Source organism: Erpetoichthys calabaricus, chromosome 3, assembly GCF_900747795.2.
Source record: "Erpetoichthys calabaricus chromosome 3, fErpCal1.3, whole genome shotgun sequence".
In the NCBI taxonomy this organism is placed as follows: Eukaryota; Metazoa; Chordata; class Cladistia; order Polypteriformes; family Polypteridae; genus Erpetoichthys; species Erpetoichthys calabaricus.
In genome coordinates this window covers 178,963,394-178,980,673 of record NC_041396.2, presented here as the reverse complement: position 1 = coordinate 178,980,673, position 17,280 = coordinate 178,963,394, and positions in this window count along the sequence as shown.

Sequence of the window (17,280 nt, the reverse complement as noted above, 5' to 3'; positions counted from 1 at the left end):
AATGTCATGTTTTGTTTCAAATAAAAATAGTTTGAGTATATACATAGCAAAAGCCCAAGTTTTGACTTCACTGTCTCAGTACTAACTAAGGACATAATATAAAAATTTAAATATATAATTTGCTTCATAAAAAGCAGCACTGTGAGGCACTTGGTGAAGTAAATAATGTATCATACCTTCAAGGATCAGAGTTTAACTTTTGGCCCAGTCAGGTACTCCCAGCCACTGTAAAAAAACTTCACACTGTTCCATTACATTCAAACTAGTGTGGTGCTGAGGTGTCGCCCATTGCACGACTGCGCTTGGGTCCTAATTTGGGATCCTGAGGTGGTTCGTTGTGTGGTGGGTGTGGCAACGCCCTGTATCAGTGCATACTCCCAACCTTTCTCTTTCTCTTTCTCTCTCTCAGGTACTCCAGTTTTATTCAACATCACACAATGCGCATGAAAGGTTAATATGATGTTCTAAATTGCCTGTTGTGAATGATTTCTTGGTGTGCATGCATCCTGTCTAAAGTATAATTAACAAAAAATAACTATCTTAAGTCAAGAAATGGTACAATAACATTACATTTATTTTATGATAGGAAGGCCTCTGGAAGTTAGACTAAGAAAATATTGTCATGCCGTCCGTGTGGCGTGGGTAAAAAACTGGTTCACGACAAAGACATCCGTCAGGAAGCCTTTAATAATTAAAACGTTATCCAGACTTATTCAGCAATATATCTGCATTGAATTTAATGAAAAAGATGCTGCTTAACAGGTTGTTGCTTTAGTTCAGAGTACGGAGCGCTTTTAGTGTGCATCCATACACCAAGCCTCTGAACAAACAACAACCAAAAAACCTGCGCTTTTACTGTGCATAACAACCAAGATAACTCACCACGTGTCAAAGTCACCCTGAACATTAGAGACATTAAAACAACAGCCCTGAACTTTTTCTGGTCACTACAATATTTAGTTGTATTTAGCTGGATAGATACTACTGTATATTATTTGCATGTTCAATTCAGCTTGTTAAACCTTAAGCTATATATTATTTTTACTGATGGGCTGATACAGTGCCTAAAGCTGAAAGTGCATAAGGTTGAAGCTAAAAACAAAATTAGAGGATTGTAAAAAAGTATCCCTCAAAAACAACATATATAACTTTTATCTAATATGCATACAAGAGCAACATGCATAATTTGCTTCATTAAATCTGTCAGAACATCGCATTCCAGTATGGGTTTTTACTGCAGGGGAAGCACTCAGTGTCTGACCCCTCTCTTATTTCATGCCCTCACAAAGAGAGGCTGGCTGCTAACCGAGGACCTCTGAATTAATCTGCAGCAGCTCATCCAGTTGAGCAAAAGGAAATGCCACCTCTACCACCCCTCCAACTGAACAAGAGGACATCTGAGCTGTAATGGGGAGGGTATCATATTACACTGTAGGCATCGGTCTCTTCTCTCTGTCATATCCTCACTGCTCCTCCCTTTACTCACACTTCTCCTGTCAAGACCCAAACATCATCTTCATATGGAAAGGATGGCCGTGAGCCACAGCTCTGAGTCAGAACAGATTATTTACCCAGTACAGTGCACAGGGTATAGGTGAGTGTGGGGATTTGGTACCTGAACTCATCCTCACCAGTAACATAATCAATTATTATTTCAAATGGAAAGTGTTGCTGAAAGCAAAAATTTAAACAATTTCATATACAAAAAGCATAACATCAAAACAGTGATATTAATGTTAAAGGAATATCTTACTGCACTCGAGGATTAGTTAAAGAAGAAAATAATACTTTTCTCCTTGTTGTAGAAGCTATTTTGTACACCTTTTGAAAACTGACTAAATGGTAGATGTTACCTGGGAGGTTCTCAAATGCTCACCCTTAACGTGACAAAGGGATGCTTAACAAAGGTTCAAAAATACATTTTCAATCTGTGTGTTATCCTCCTTCTTAAATGCAAACATGTATTATTCCTATACTGTACATACACATATGGTCATTATAAATGACTGCACATGTGACTCCCAGGGTCCATTGCACTCACTCACTTAATGAAAGTGAAATTCCAGCTGCAAATGAAACAACACAAAGTATAGAATAGTGTCCTTTCCAAAATGCTGAAAGAATGAGGCAATATAAGGGGGAGAGTGACTCAGTATGATGCCCAAAAAGGTTTCTAGAGCACAGGTGTCAAACTCCAGGCCTGGAGGGCCACAGTGGCTGCAGGTTTTCATTCTAACACTTTTCCTAATCTGTGACCAGTTTTCACTGCTAATTCACCTTTTTCCCCTTTATTTTAACAGCCATGTTAGAATGATTCAGTCCTCTGAATTGATTTGTTTCCTCATTAAATGACAGCCAAACAGAAATGAGATGTGAAACGAGCCAACAGATAACCAGCTTAAACTGGGGCTTGAAATTCCAACCAGTTTCTTAATGAGAAGCTGATGCTTGCTGTTAATTAAACCCGTTATTTAATTCCACGGCTTGTTGCTGCTGTCATTCTGCAACAGCAGACATTTCCAAAACTGTTGATTTTCTGTTTTTTATAAGAACATCGTCAAAGTGTTTTGGTGAGTTGAGAGATCAACCTTACTGAGACCATCACCTTTCTTTATTTTCAGATATTGTGTGATGTGGTGACTTGTTTTGTGTCTCATTATTGTTTGGCTGCTAATTAAGGAAAAAGAAACAACTAAAGGGCCTGAGTCAAGTTAATTAAAAATTAATTAGCAGAAAAAATTGGTCACTAATTAAAAAGATGGTTAGAATGAAAACCTGCAGCCACTGCGGCCCTCCAGGACTGGAATTCGACACCCCTGTTCCAGAGCACACTCTCTAAATGCAGCTCCAATAGTCACTGTGCCCCAGTCAGACACTCAAAACCATTGAAACTCAAAAAAGAGGACAAAAACAAAAATTCTAGGTACAATGTTACTGATATAGGAACCATTTTGTGACTCCCTCAATTTGACGTTATGTTCTACTGCACAGTGATGAGTTTCAAGACTCTACCATTTTTCACTTATCAAGCACCCTTATGACACTATGCTGATAGGACACATATCTGTGATGAATTAGATAAATTAGAATAGATAAGATAAACTTTTTTAATCCCTTGGGTTAATTTCAAATGTATACAGCAGCAGAAACATTAAAAAAACAAGAATACAGATTTACAGGACAGATAATACAGCCAATCAATCATTCAATAAATAAATACATAAAAATAAACTTAATTAGTACATTGATTGGAAGCATTGAATTTCTTAATAGCAGAAAAGACCCCCAGGGGAACTTCTTAGCACACTGTGGTGGAATAAGCCTGTGGCTAAAAAGTGCTCCAAGAGAGCTCCTCCTGGTGGGGATTTTTCATGATGGCATCCAATTTTGCCTTCATCCTCTTTTACACAACATCTTTGAGTGTGTCCAGGGTTCACTATGTGATGGAGGAGGCTTTCTTGTTAAGTTTGTTAAAGTATTATGCTTCTTTTGTGCTCAGAGTCATTACTTAAACCAAGCGGATTGTTTAGTAAATTGGTGCTGTGAGAAACTATCTTACTGTAAATGTTAGAAAGATTCAAGAAATTATACAGATAAAAATCTGTATGTTCAGCATTCATTCTGCTGGAGGGTATAGAAACCGTGACCAGACATAAATATTTAGGAACTCATGTAGATAATAATCTAAATTTTATATTGACACAAACAATATCTATTCTAAATGCTATCAGTGCTTATTTCCCCCCATAAAATTTGAAGTGAACAAAGACCTCAAGTTGTCCTTTTATTGCAGCGTGATTCATTCTGTTACCACTTTCATTTTCATTTTCAGTTATTTCATTTCTGAAAAAGTCTCAGCGGGTTACCAAATATGCAGTGTAGGATATGGCCGGCCTGCCATCCCGGCCAACACCCCCAGGCCGCCAGATTGAGCTCTCCCTGTGGCATGGAAGTGCCCCGAATACCAGCAGGGAATCATGGACGATGGAGTTTTCCTTTACAGCCCTGCTGGATACCACAGGGACCAACAGATGACATTGCAGGGAGGCCCAGAGAATTGTTTGTGCCCTATAACCCGGAAGTACGTCGTTGGCAAGGCGACAAAGGAAATGACGTGCTTCCAGGATGAAGAAAAGGACTTTTTATCTGATCCAGAAGTGAAAAGGAATCACATGGACTGCAGGGTTGGAACCACTTCCGGGTCAAGGAATATAAAAGGACCATGGGTAATCCCAGATGACGAGCTGAGTTGGGAGGCAGGGTGGCTAAGCGTCTGGGAGTGGAGGATTGTTTATTTGATTATTGATTATTGATTTATTGGAGTATAGTGGAGTGGAGGGTGCTTTGTGCACATTTATTATTATAATAAATAACATTTGGGATTTTTATCTGGTGTCTGACATTTGGTCTGAGGGTTCAAGGGGTCACGGGGACCCTTAAACTGTCACAGCAGCCAAAATCTTTTGGTACTAATGTAGATGATTTGGTACGTGTGTGTTAGAGCGCAGTGTTGAAGAAACATAAGAACTTAACTTTACTAAAGCAGGGAGGAGAATTGCTTTAAAGACCTTTTTCAGAGATTCCTTTCTTTCTAGTGCCATTCAAATATTTATTCAAGAATTTCGAAAATAATAAACATTTTAGGAGTGCAGAGTTTTCATATGTAATATATAACTGTTTTAAGTAAAAACTTACTGTCAGATTGTTAGAAACAATTGTTTTTATCAAATTATGTAAATATGTTTTTATTTTTGTCTGTTATTGGATACAGCTGAGAAGGCAAATTTCATGTTTTCTTGTGTAAATATGTCTAAATTAAAAATCTTTAACCTTGAATAAGATGAAAACAATGTGAAAAAGAAATGACAACCATGTTTATGATAACTGTACATACAAATGAGCAAGAAGGAACACAGGAATAATCCTGCATAGCTGCTTTAGCTACTTTGAACTAATGGACCTTCTTCTGCACATGTGTTTTAAATGGAATTTCCTGCGTAATGGTGAAAACACTTAATCTCAAAGATAGTAAATTATATGAACTAAATTATAGTATTATTTATATCTCCATATTTAAGGGGTTTGGTTCTATAATTAGTGGACTTACCTTCCTTCTGCTGAGATATACAAGGGGGAACATCAGCTCTAGAGGAATTCTGAGTCATTCGGCCAACAGATTTATTTAATGGCTATTTCTGAAAATTGGAAACCTCTTTATCCTCAAATCATGCAATATCCTATTCATTTTAACATGCTACAACAACATGGAACTAAATTGCAAAGCTAATGTCAAAGTTATATGCCAGTTTTATAGGCCAGAATATGTTATTAAAATAAAAATGCATTGTTGACTTGAATAGAAGACAAAACAAAGATCAAACTGAGCTAAGGTCAGACACCTGATTAAACAAAAAAGAACACATTTTTCAGAAAAATGCAATCTTAATTAATAGGGATTATGCCCTAGTCTCTTTATCTACAGGGCAGGCATACAATTGCATATAATGTTTTGAACCAAGAGGATTCGTTTCACTTTAGATTTGGTAACACTTGATGGTAACTTAATGAACAGTGACAGGTGTCAGGCTGATGAACTATAGGATTAACTTGCCACAAGCTCAATGAAAAATACCACCTGAACATAGTATTGTTACAAGGAAATAGTAAGAATACACCTACAGACCACATAGAGTACTGTTTTTTTACAGAAATGTTTTTGTGAGTTGAGTTAAATCCTTAATAAATTTAAATACAATTCTCCTATTCTTGAGGCTTGCTTGCACATTTTAATTCTGTGCTTAAGTAACTGCTGCGGTGGGTTGGCACCCTGCCCAGGATTGTTTCCTGCCTTGTGCCCTGTGTTGGCTGGGATTGGCTCCAGCAGACCCCCGTGACCCTGTGTTCGGATTCAGCGGGTTGGAAAATGGATGGATGGATGGATGCTTAAGTAACTGGCTACTATCGGTACCGACAGAGTCTTTTCTGTACAAACTGTACAAAAAGTTATAGGCTAACAATCATCTTTGTCAGTCAAATGGCATCTGTTCCTCTCTTTAACTATGCAGATACCTTGAAAAAGGTTTCAGTTTGCTAAATCAAAGCATTCATTTGATAAAATAATGGCCTGTCAGTTAGATTATCTAGTCACAAATAATGTACTTCAAGGATGTTTGTTAAAAAATGGAGAAAAATCTGCATAACAGATGTTCTGTTCTTTTAATGGTATTTCTAGGGAAAGATCAAATATTTACAAGAAGAATGCATTGTTTCATATATAGTTTATTATAGTCAGTAACTGAATTTTAAATAATTATAATTTTCCCATCTACATCAGTTTTAGATGTATCTCTAAATGCTTTTCCAGGGCAAAATCTTAAAAATAATAATAGTACAAAAGCAGATTTGGTGCAAGAAGCTACGAATCTAAAACTTGACGTCAATGACCATCAAGTTTAATTTCTTATATTGTTAGATTTAGACGCTGTATTTGATATTATAGATTGCAACATACTGATCAATAATTATCTATTCTAGAGCTAAATGTAATTGGTTTCACTCAATTAACTGAAGGACCATATTTTGGTAATACAGGAGACCATGTGTCAAGAATGTATGATTTAGCTGCAGATTACTAAGGGTTACAGGGCTACTTTGATTTAGAAAGGGTAAACTGTACAAAAATGTGCATTTCCCAGAATTCATAAATCCTTATTTTCCTATTCTTGCCATGCACATATTTTCTTTCACAAATCCACTCAAAGTTTTATAAATGAGGCCCCTAAACCTTAAATCAGTCATTCTGTTAACCTGAAACACTTGCACACATGGAGAGGGATTCTCGAAGTGGCTTTGTGTGCTTGAGATCATTCACATAGCAACTTGTACAGCAGCATGGCTAACGTGTTGTCACTGGCGCAAGGTCCATTTTTTTGGTCCAACTAATCGGCCATTTTTTTTTTTTTCCATTTTTTATTGATTTTATTGAAATCACACAACATTCCATACAAATACATCAATTTTACAAGAATAGGACTGAAAACAAATCAACCCCCACCCCTGAGAAAGAGAGCATGGCCAGCAGAATAAAACTTAAACCTAGTAAAAATAAGGAAATAGATAAATTACTAAGTGAATATACATAAATGTAGGGTGACCAAGCGTCCTCTTTTGCCCGGACATGTCCACTTTTTACGTCCTGTCCGGGGCGTCCTGGCGGGTTTTATAAATTCACGAAAATGTCCGGTTTTTCATAGGACCATTACGCGTGTACGTAAATTGACTGGCGTTTTGCACACAATACTAGGGTACTACTTTTTTGCACGACGTAATTACCGGGAGGCTGCCTTGTGGGCAGGTCTGCGCCGCGCGCGCAGACACACAGACACAGACAGGGATCAGAGCAAAGAGCGGAGTAGTATAGCAGGGAAAATGCCGAAGCGTAAGTGCAGCTTCACCGATGAACTGCAAAGAAAATTTCCCACATACCGTCCCGGTCGGGACAAGTGAGAGGCGGAGTGCACCATGTGCAAAGCCGGTACATATATCTCGGTATCCAATAAAGGTGCTGGGGATCTGAAAGCCCACATGGACACCAAGAAACATAAAAAAGCTGTGCGAGGTGAGACTAGTTCATCTGCAAAGTTGACAGAGTTTTTTGTCAGACCAGGAAAAACAGAGGATGATGTAAATGCAGCAGAAGGTGCAATGGCTTTTCATACAGTGAAACATCACAACAGTTACAGGTCCATGGATTGCACCAGTACTTTGCTTAAAAAGGCATTTCCTGACTCTGACATTGCAAAAACGTTTAGTAGTGCTCGCACCAAGACCGAAGCCATCGTCAATGGTGCTATAGCCCCCCACTCTGTTGAAATCACTCATGAAGCACTCAAAGAAATCCAGTACTGTGGTGTTTCCACAGACGGGAGTAACCACGGAGCAGTGAAAATATTCCCAGTCATAATCCAGTATTTTGACTGGAAGAAGGGTGGTGTGCAAACAAAATTGATTGAAGTTAAAGACACACCCAATGAGACAGCAGAAACCATCTGAAAATATCTCACAGAAACCCTGGCAAAAAACAATCTGTTGGAAAAATGCATTGCATTTACTGGAGACGATTGCAACACAAATTTTGGAGGAATCCGACGTGATGAAGCTGGAAAGAATGTGTTTGCAAATTTGAAGAGTTTGCTGCAAAACAAGACTCTGATCGGTGTGGGTTGCCCAGCACACATATTGAATAATTGTGCACACCATGGGGCAGGCACAATAGAAATTGACATTGAGAATATCATATTCAAAATCTACCAGTACTTTCACATTTACACTGTGCGCACTGAGAGCCTGAAGGAGTATTGTGATTTTGTTGAGATTGATTACAGAAGGATGCTCTCTCACAGCAAGACAAGGTGGCTGTCATTGTTCCCAAGCATTGAGAGGATGTTACAGATGTTTCCAGCTTTAAAGGCATATTTTCTGTCTCAGCAAAAGCCACCCATAGCACTCAAGAGTTTTTTTGAAAATGATTTTGCTGAAATCTACCTTTGGCACATGAACACACTCATGTCTGTGTTCCACACCCACATTCAAGAAATGGAACAGGAGAACATGTCCATTATGGAAGTGAAGAAGATATTAAACAATATACATACCATTCTTCTTCAACGCAAGAGCAACAACTTCATCTCCCTTAAAGTTAAGGGACTACTGGCACAGAAGCGCAAAGATGGACTTGACAAAGGCTGTGACCAGTTCTGTGCAGATGTGCATGGCATGTACTGTGCATGTCTGGAGTATCTGGAGAAGTGGATGACTCCCATGGAAGAGTTCTCAACATTCATGTGGATGGATCTGAGTGAGCCACCAAACTGGAATGATGTGGAGGCATGCATCAATTACCTTGGAGAGAAGGGGGTGGCAGTTGATGATGTTAAGTGTTTTGACCAGGTCACCAATCTGAGGAAATTCACAGAAACGTGCAACCATGATGAGGAGTCCAGTGGCCTGCAGGTACACCAAAAGTGGACCAAATATTTTGAAAAGGCAAAAAGCATTGCATGTTGCTCAGAGCTACTGACAATTGCACAGTTTGTCTTAGCACTTCCCTCTCACAATGCAAATGTTGAGAGGGTTTTTTCACTAATGCAAAGCCAGTGGACCAAGGAGAGGAACCAGCTCTCCGTAGAGTCACTAAAGGGGATTCTACTAGTTCAGTACAATTTCAAAGACATGTCTTGCAAAGACTTTCATGCTTATTTGTTAAGCTATCGAAAACTGCTAGGAAAGATCAGCTCTACAGCAAAATATGGATGGGCTGACAAGGAGGATGAAGAAGAGAAGCAGGATGAAGAAGAAAACTAAAGATGAAAAGTCTAGATTCTTTTTGTTTAAGTTTTTTTGTCTTTGTGAGACTCTTCTGTTATTTATTTTATTACATTTAAGAGATATATTGTTGAAGCTGGAACAGAATAGTTCATATTTAGAACAATATTTAATTATTTATTTGAAGAGTCTAAGAGAGCTATTATTTTGTTATAAGTTTTTACAGATTTCATTTTATTTTATTACAGAGGTTAATTCTGCACCATTGAAGTATAATAAATAATGTTCATCAACCACCAAGAAGCTTGTCTGAATTCGTCTGGAGGCCGTGCCGATCGTCCTCTTTTTTGGAAATCAAAATATGGTCACCCTACATAAATGGAGAAGACAAAAAAAAAACAGAGAATAGGGAGAGAATCTGCTTCCTCAGTGCTTTAAAAGCTTATTCTAAAATGTTATTGATTAAATCCTGCCAGGTTTGGAGAAATGTCTGCACAGATCCTCTTAATGAGAATTTTATTTTTTCTAATTTCAAATAGTATATAACATCAGTTACCCATTGACTTAAAAGGGGAGAGTTAGGATTCTTCCAGTTGAGCAAGATAAGTTTACGTGCCAATAGTGTAGTAAAGGGAATCACAGTTTGTTTGTCCTTCTCCACTTTAAACCCATCTGGAAGAACACCAAACACAACTGTTAATGGATTAGGAGGGATTGTGACACCAAGGCTGTCTGAAAGGCATTTAAAAATCTTGGTCCAAAATGATGTTAATTTGGTGCAGGCCCAAAACATGTGACCCGGTGAGGCTGGAATTAGATTGAAACGTTTGCAGGTTGAATCTTGCCCTGGAAACATTTTGGACAGTTTTAAGTGAGACAGATCTCGAAGTACTTGATATATAATTTTGAGTTGAATAATTGTATGCTTTGCATATATGGAGCTCGAGTGAATTCTCTGCATTGCTCCCTTCCACTCCTTTTCTGATATGTTGAGTGAGAGATCCTTTCCCCATTGTCCTCTTGGATCTTTGAAAGGGAGGGACTGTAAAATGGTTTTATATATTGCAGAGATGCTGTCTTAAGTCCTTGAAACTGATGAATATATTTTCCAGCATAGAGGGAGCTGGGAGATGAGGGAAATTGGGCAGGTTCTGTTTAACAAAGTTTCTAATTTGAAGATACTGTAGTGAAAGAAATGTGTTGCTGGAAAGTTCAATTTAGAATGTAATTGTTCATAGGATGCAAAGACCTTGTCTATATACAGATCTCTAATGGATTTAATCCCAAATGTTTTCCAGACATTAAAAACTGCATATGTTTGCGATGGTTGAAAAAGGTGGTTCTCGTGCAGTGGTGCCACCAATAAAAGATTCTCCATCTTAAAATGTTTCCGACATTGGTTCCATATTCTGAGTGAGTGAAGCACTATTGGGTTATTAGTATATTGGTGATAACTTGCATTTATTGGGGCGCAAAGCAAGGAATATAAAGATGAACTGCAGGATTCTATTTCTATTGCAGACCAAGCCTGCATATGTTCATCTATCTGTGTCAATGTCCAGGTTTTAATATGTTTTCTACTTTCCTACTTGATGTTTCTTTTTCAGTATTTCTCCTGTTTGCATTATATTCAAAGAACAAATAATTACTGCTTATTCATTTAGAAAACAGAAAAAAACAACTTCTGTTACACCCATTAAGGTTGTTATTTACTGACAGTGCAGGTAGGATTAAGATAGAATAGGATAGAATGAGCAAAAATTTAAAGAAAAACCAAAATGTTTTGTTTCTATATTTATTCAGATAATGAATAAGGTTTTTTTTTCTAAAAGTCTGTACAAAATCACTAATGTCTAACTGAGAACAGGATAGCAAGGTACTGCTTCACTGATCCTTTATATAGTCATTGTTATTCTTCCTCAAAGAGACCGTAAAAGATTTTTAGAGAAGGACTGGGAAAGGAGCTTCTGACATAAACAGAGCTACGTGTGTTTGCCAGGTATCAAGTGAAGCCAAAGATCTAAGCAAGAATCATAGTGAAGAATTCAGAAATTAAATCTTTAAAACCAGAAACACCCTAAAGCAGTGATTCTTAACCTTTTTTTGAGTCATGACCTCTTTAAGAATCTTATGAAAGCTATGGACCCCCTTCCCCAGAAATATTCACATAAACACAACTTTGCATGCAATGAATATATTGTACTTTATTTATCGAGATTTGATTGTTTCATATATATATATATATATATATATATATGGCATACACAAAGTATTATTAAACTTTAAAGTAAACAATCTAAAAAAACACTCCTTTTTATGCAAAAAGTAATGGCCACTCATTATAATTATGAAATACAATCCTCTTGTACAAATTAAAACAGATCTACTACTACTATGTTTTCTACTACCATTACTACTACTACATCTGCTCTAAATCAACAGAACCAGGCTATATAGTGAATATAAATGTTCATTTTTATATCACCCTCACGGACCTCCTGAAACCCATCCATGGACCCACTAGGGTTCCACAGACCTCTGATTAAGAACTCCTGCACTAAAGAAATGATCACCAAATAATGCCCAGCTTTTATCCAATCCTGGATAAAGCTAAAGTGAACTCACTGGCTTTTAAACAGTGGTGATGAAGACATTACATACAGTGTTAACCTTGGAAAAATCTGGGAAACACAGGGACACATAAAACTGTGGGGAGGCAAGATGATAAAAATTTTAAGTCTCTTAGGATGTCTAACCATAATTATCTGTGTGGAGTTTGAAATTCTCCCTGTCTCTACATAGGGTTTTTCTTTGGGTGCTCCAGTTTACTTCTGTTATGGTTTCTACTGGGTTTCATGGCCCAGATGTTGTCTTGTGTGCTTTTTTATTGCTTTTTCTCTCTTTATTAGTCTCTATGTTAACTCACTAAAAAGAAACAAGAATCCTATTGTTACTTTAATTATGTCAGCCTTGGTTTCTTAAGTGTTTAATTGTTTTTGATGGTGGCAGTGGGTTAAGACCTTTAATTAATCTAGTAGTTCTGGTGCTGTGATTAAGCCTCTACAAGGAACTGTGCAGTATACATAAATCAGGCCTGTAGGTGTATTGTGGAGGTATTGGAAGTGTTCTTTTGTTGTTCTAACATAGTATTTTTGTGACTTTTATTGACCTATTTGATTTGATCTATTGATTTTGACCTTTACCTTGCTTTTAAATTTTAATTTAGGATTTTATAATTGATTTGTTGTTTTGGATTGTTTTGAACTTTATTTTAAAATCCTTTCTAACAAGACGGTAGAATTGATTTGGCAGTAGTCAGTGTCAATTTCAGCTTATTTATAGAGCACATTTAAAGCAACATCAGTAATGATGTAGTCAAAGACAACTGACCAGAAGCGTGGTCTGGAGTGAACAACCTTTACTGGGCGGGAGAAAAGGATAGTAATGAGAGTTCAAATAAAAGGTAGATGAGGATAGAAAGGGATATTAATAGAGAGGAGAGAAAACTAGAAAAGAAAAACCATGGGGGACTATTGTTTTACTAAGTATTACTCAGTTCCTAAGAAGTAGGCTAAACAACGAACACGGCTTCTTCTTAGGGTTGGAGTGGCAACACATTATAATCACATTTGTTTGGAAATCTCAGCAAGAATAAAATGTATTACCATTTCAACTTTAATAGATACAGATGTAGCAGAAAATTTTATAAGTACAACATTTTTTGCAACAACTAGGAAAAAAATATAAAAATATATGGCAAGAATATTATTTTTAGTGGGGAATCCATTGGGAAAGGATTATTAGAATTTCTTACATCTTCCATTTAGCATACATATTGGATGTTTTCATATACTTTTTTTTATCATTCCTTGTTATTCTCAGTTATCCTTGGGTAAAAATCCATAATCTTCAACTTAATTGGTTCACAAGAGAAAATGAAGCATGGGACCCTGTTTATATTTAAGAGTTGTTTAACCAAGGCTAAACCACATCACTATCATTGCTTAGTAACAGACGTTTTGCCATCATCATATAGAGACCTTGAAGATGTTTTTAATAAACAGAAATCTTTAGAGGTTCCAGTGCATTGAGAATATGATTATGCAATTAAGCTTTTACCTGGTGCACCATTGTATAATGGTAAAATGTGTACAATCCACAACCCAGAAAATAATGCAATGGAAGAGTATATTAATGAAAATCTCCAGAATCGGTTTATTAGACATTCTAGTAGTCCCATAAGAGCTGGATTTTTTTTCTTCAAATATAGATTATAGGAAATGAAATAAAATGAAATCAGGTATAACAAGCTCAGCCATCTACACAAATTTAGAGCACTGAAGTGCATGTAATTTGATAAGAATAGCAAAAGAGATGAATGGAAAACAGCTTTTAATTCTGCTGCGGGACATTATGGATATTTGGTAATGCATTTTGTTCTGGCACCAGCAGTGTTTCAGTCATTTGTTAATGACATCGTTAAAGATGCATTTGGTATTTTTGTTTTTGTTTACATTGATGATATTTTGATATTCTACTAGACTGCTGAAGAACAGATTTCCCACTTTAGGGAAGTTTAATAGATTACAGAAAAACAATATTTTATTAAATTGTTAATAAAATATTTGCTCCATAATAGTTCAATAATACCTAAAAAAACCTCACCTAAACTTATATACAATACAATACAGTTTATTTTTGTATAGCCCAAAATCACACAAGAAGTGCCACAACAGGCTTTAACAGGCCCTGCCTCTTGACAGACCCCCAGCCTTGACTCTCTAAGAAGACAAGGAAAAACTCCCAAAAAAAAACCTAGTAGGGAAAAAATGGAAGAAACCTTGGGAAAGGCAGTTCAAAGAGAGACCCCTTTCCAGGTAGGTTGGGCATGCAGTGGGTGTCAAAAGAAGGGGGTCAATGCAATACAATACAATACACAGAACAGAACAAACCCTCAATAAAAAATAAAAAAATTTTTTAGAAGTACGGAGCAGAATTTAACAGTAGAGTAACTTATATGGGTTTTTGAAGCTCTACAATCTTTTAAAAGATTGAAAGAAATGTTCACATTTCACACGAAACAAACATGAAAAGAATGCATTTCAAATAACCATATATTATTTTTCTATACAGTTCCACACACCTCTCTCCCAGATAAACAGACTTCAGCAGTGACAATTTTGCGTCCAACTTCAGCTGCTTCGGTGGGGGATGAGTGCGCATGATGCCTGCTACCAGTGCTGATTGACACCTTTGCAAAAGAAACGCTCTGATGAGGAAATGCCAGGGAATTTAAGATGGCTCTGCATTATGAATATTTTTGTAGGCTTCAGGGATTCTACTGTTAATTGATGCTGAACAGAACTTTGATGTGGGAAATCTTGAACTTCAGGATATTTAATTGTCTTTGGAAAAACAGCATCATTGATTAGAAGAGGCACAGCATCCCTTTGTGATCTTCACTAATCATAAAACTCTAAAGGTGGTTAAGCTTGCCTGGCTAGATGTGCATTTTTTTTAGCTAATTCAATTTTGTAATTTCTTACTAAGCTGTAAATACAAATTTGAACACGGATTCCTTATGTAGATAACATGATACTAAAAAGTCTTCATTAAACTTCAAGCATATTATATCCCTCAATTGCGGCAATATTGGTGGATCTTAACCATTTTTCATTCTGCAGTTGATTCTCAATCAATCCCTAAAATGGTGCCTGAGGAGAAGTTGTATGTGCCTCATGAGATCGAGGGAAAGTTTTGTTTTGTGGATATAGCAGTATATTGTCATTCTGGTATCACAAAGAGCAGGAAATCAAAGTATAATTTCACTATTTTTCAAGCATATTAATTTACCACCTGAAATTGAGTTCTAAAGTGAAACTTTTTTTCATAAAGTTTAACAAATACCGAGCCTGTTGTTGAGCATAATAAAAAAGGAAAATTAAAACATTTTAGTGAGATCCAGCTATTTTAAAATGGGATCGATTGTGTGCTTCACTTCACTTCTCTCTGCTGTCTCTGTAGATAACTAGACAGTAATGAATGAAATAAATAATACTTACCCTTACTCTGAGCTATATCTATACAGAAACATTGCTAATTTAAAAAAAAAAAAAAAAAATGTTAGTTATTTTGTAAACATGATTCCTACTGTTGCTGCTAGCATCATGCACGCAGCTGCTCCTACAGTCTTGCGAGAGAAATGTTAAGTACTCACATAGCATGCAATTAAATGATAAGAACCAACAGGCATACATTTAGTTTTAATAAGGTTGAACTTTAGTACAAATGCTTTAGCACAGGCAGAGTGATAGAACAGAGCTATCATTCCTATCCCATAGCACCCAGAAACTGTATGGAGTTTGCAAATTCTCCCCATGTGTTTATGGACTGAATGGTATCAGATAGTGTCAGTAAGTTTACTCACTCAAAAACATTCTCATCATTTCTTTTACTACCATATCCTCAGGATAAGCACCTCAGTATGCACAATTAAATTTGATAATTTGTTTGTGGTGTAGTTTATCTCTATTGCACTCTCTGCTTTATTCATTTTGTAACTTATTTTTTTATTGTGTGTTTGCACATCACATCACTTGAAGGAAATGTTGAGTGCTGACTAGCTCTGTGAACTTACCCCGAGATGATATCAACATTCAGGTGGCTTGGCTCTTTGAAAAATTTATAGGTTTCATAAAAAATGAAATTCAGTGTAAACAGGTCAGTTCAGATTTATTGTTATTTGTACAAAATACATTACAACTCTTCTGTGCACTTTTGACCATTCGGAGCGACTTTCACTCCATAGACTGTGCAAAATAACTGCTCAAAATGTCACAGAAGAAAAGTAGGCACCATTTAGGAAATAATCATCGCCATATGATTTCAGCATTCATCCGTCTGTTGTTATAAACTATGATAGAACCTAACCATTAAACAAACAGTTGCAGAGACACAACTAGGTTAATAAGCAGGCTGTAGCTTCTGAAATTTGGAGAACTGGGGGATGGAGGTCAAAATTTCACCCACAACATCTGTTGTGGGCAGACAAGCAAACAAGAAACGTATCCTCATCTCAAGAAAATAGTACACAGAATGTGAGACCAAAATTTATTATTTCCAGTTTACTTTTGTTGTCAGAAGTATGGCTTAGAAATGCAGGAGGCACGTTATCTTAATCTGATACCTATGCTGCTTCAAAATGGACGAATTTGGTAAGTTTAAAGGATTTTACTTTTATGTTGGATCCTGCTCTCCTTTACTTCCATTATAAACTAAAAGAGTAGGCTAGGGATTTAAATTTTTTTTTACAAAAAAACACAGTTCCATGTGGCAAATTAATATAGAGTACTGAGAAAAGTGCTATATAAATGTAATGAATTATATATATATATATATATATATATATATATATATATAATACTCTGCGATGGGTTGGCACCCTGTCCGGGATTGGTTCCTGCCTTGTGCCCTGTGTTGGCTGGGATTGGCTCCAGCAGACCCCCGTGACCCTGTGTTCAGATTCAGCGGGTTGGAAAATGGATGGATGGGTGGATATATATATACTATGATAGTGAAAAAATAATTTTGACTGTGAAAAAATACTGAAGGTATCCTTTAATTAATATTTTTGCTTGGAAAGCATTAACCAAGATAAAAAAGGAATGTAAAGCCTTAAAGACAGGGCAAAAGGTAAACATAGATTTTCAATATGGCTACTTCGACCACTTTCCCCACTTAGTAGACCTTAGGGGAGATCTCAATTGACTTGATTTCTGATGTGCCATCTTTATAGGGTAGTCAGATGTAGTCATATTCTTCAAAAGAGCACTTATTTATTTATTTATTTAAAAAACTACCTTCTACTAATGTATAAAATGAAGTATTCATCAAAGATATTTTTATTATAGATCTAAGATACCAGATCTTCTTGTTATCAACCATTAGTTGCTCTTT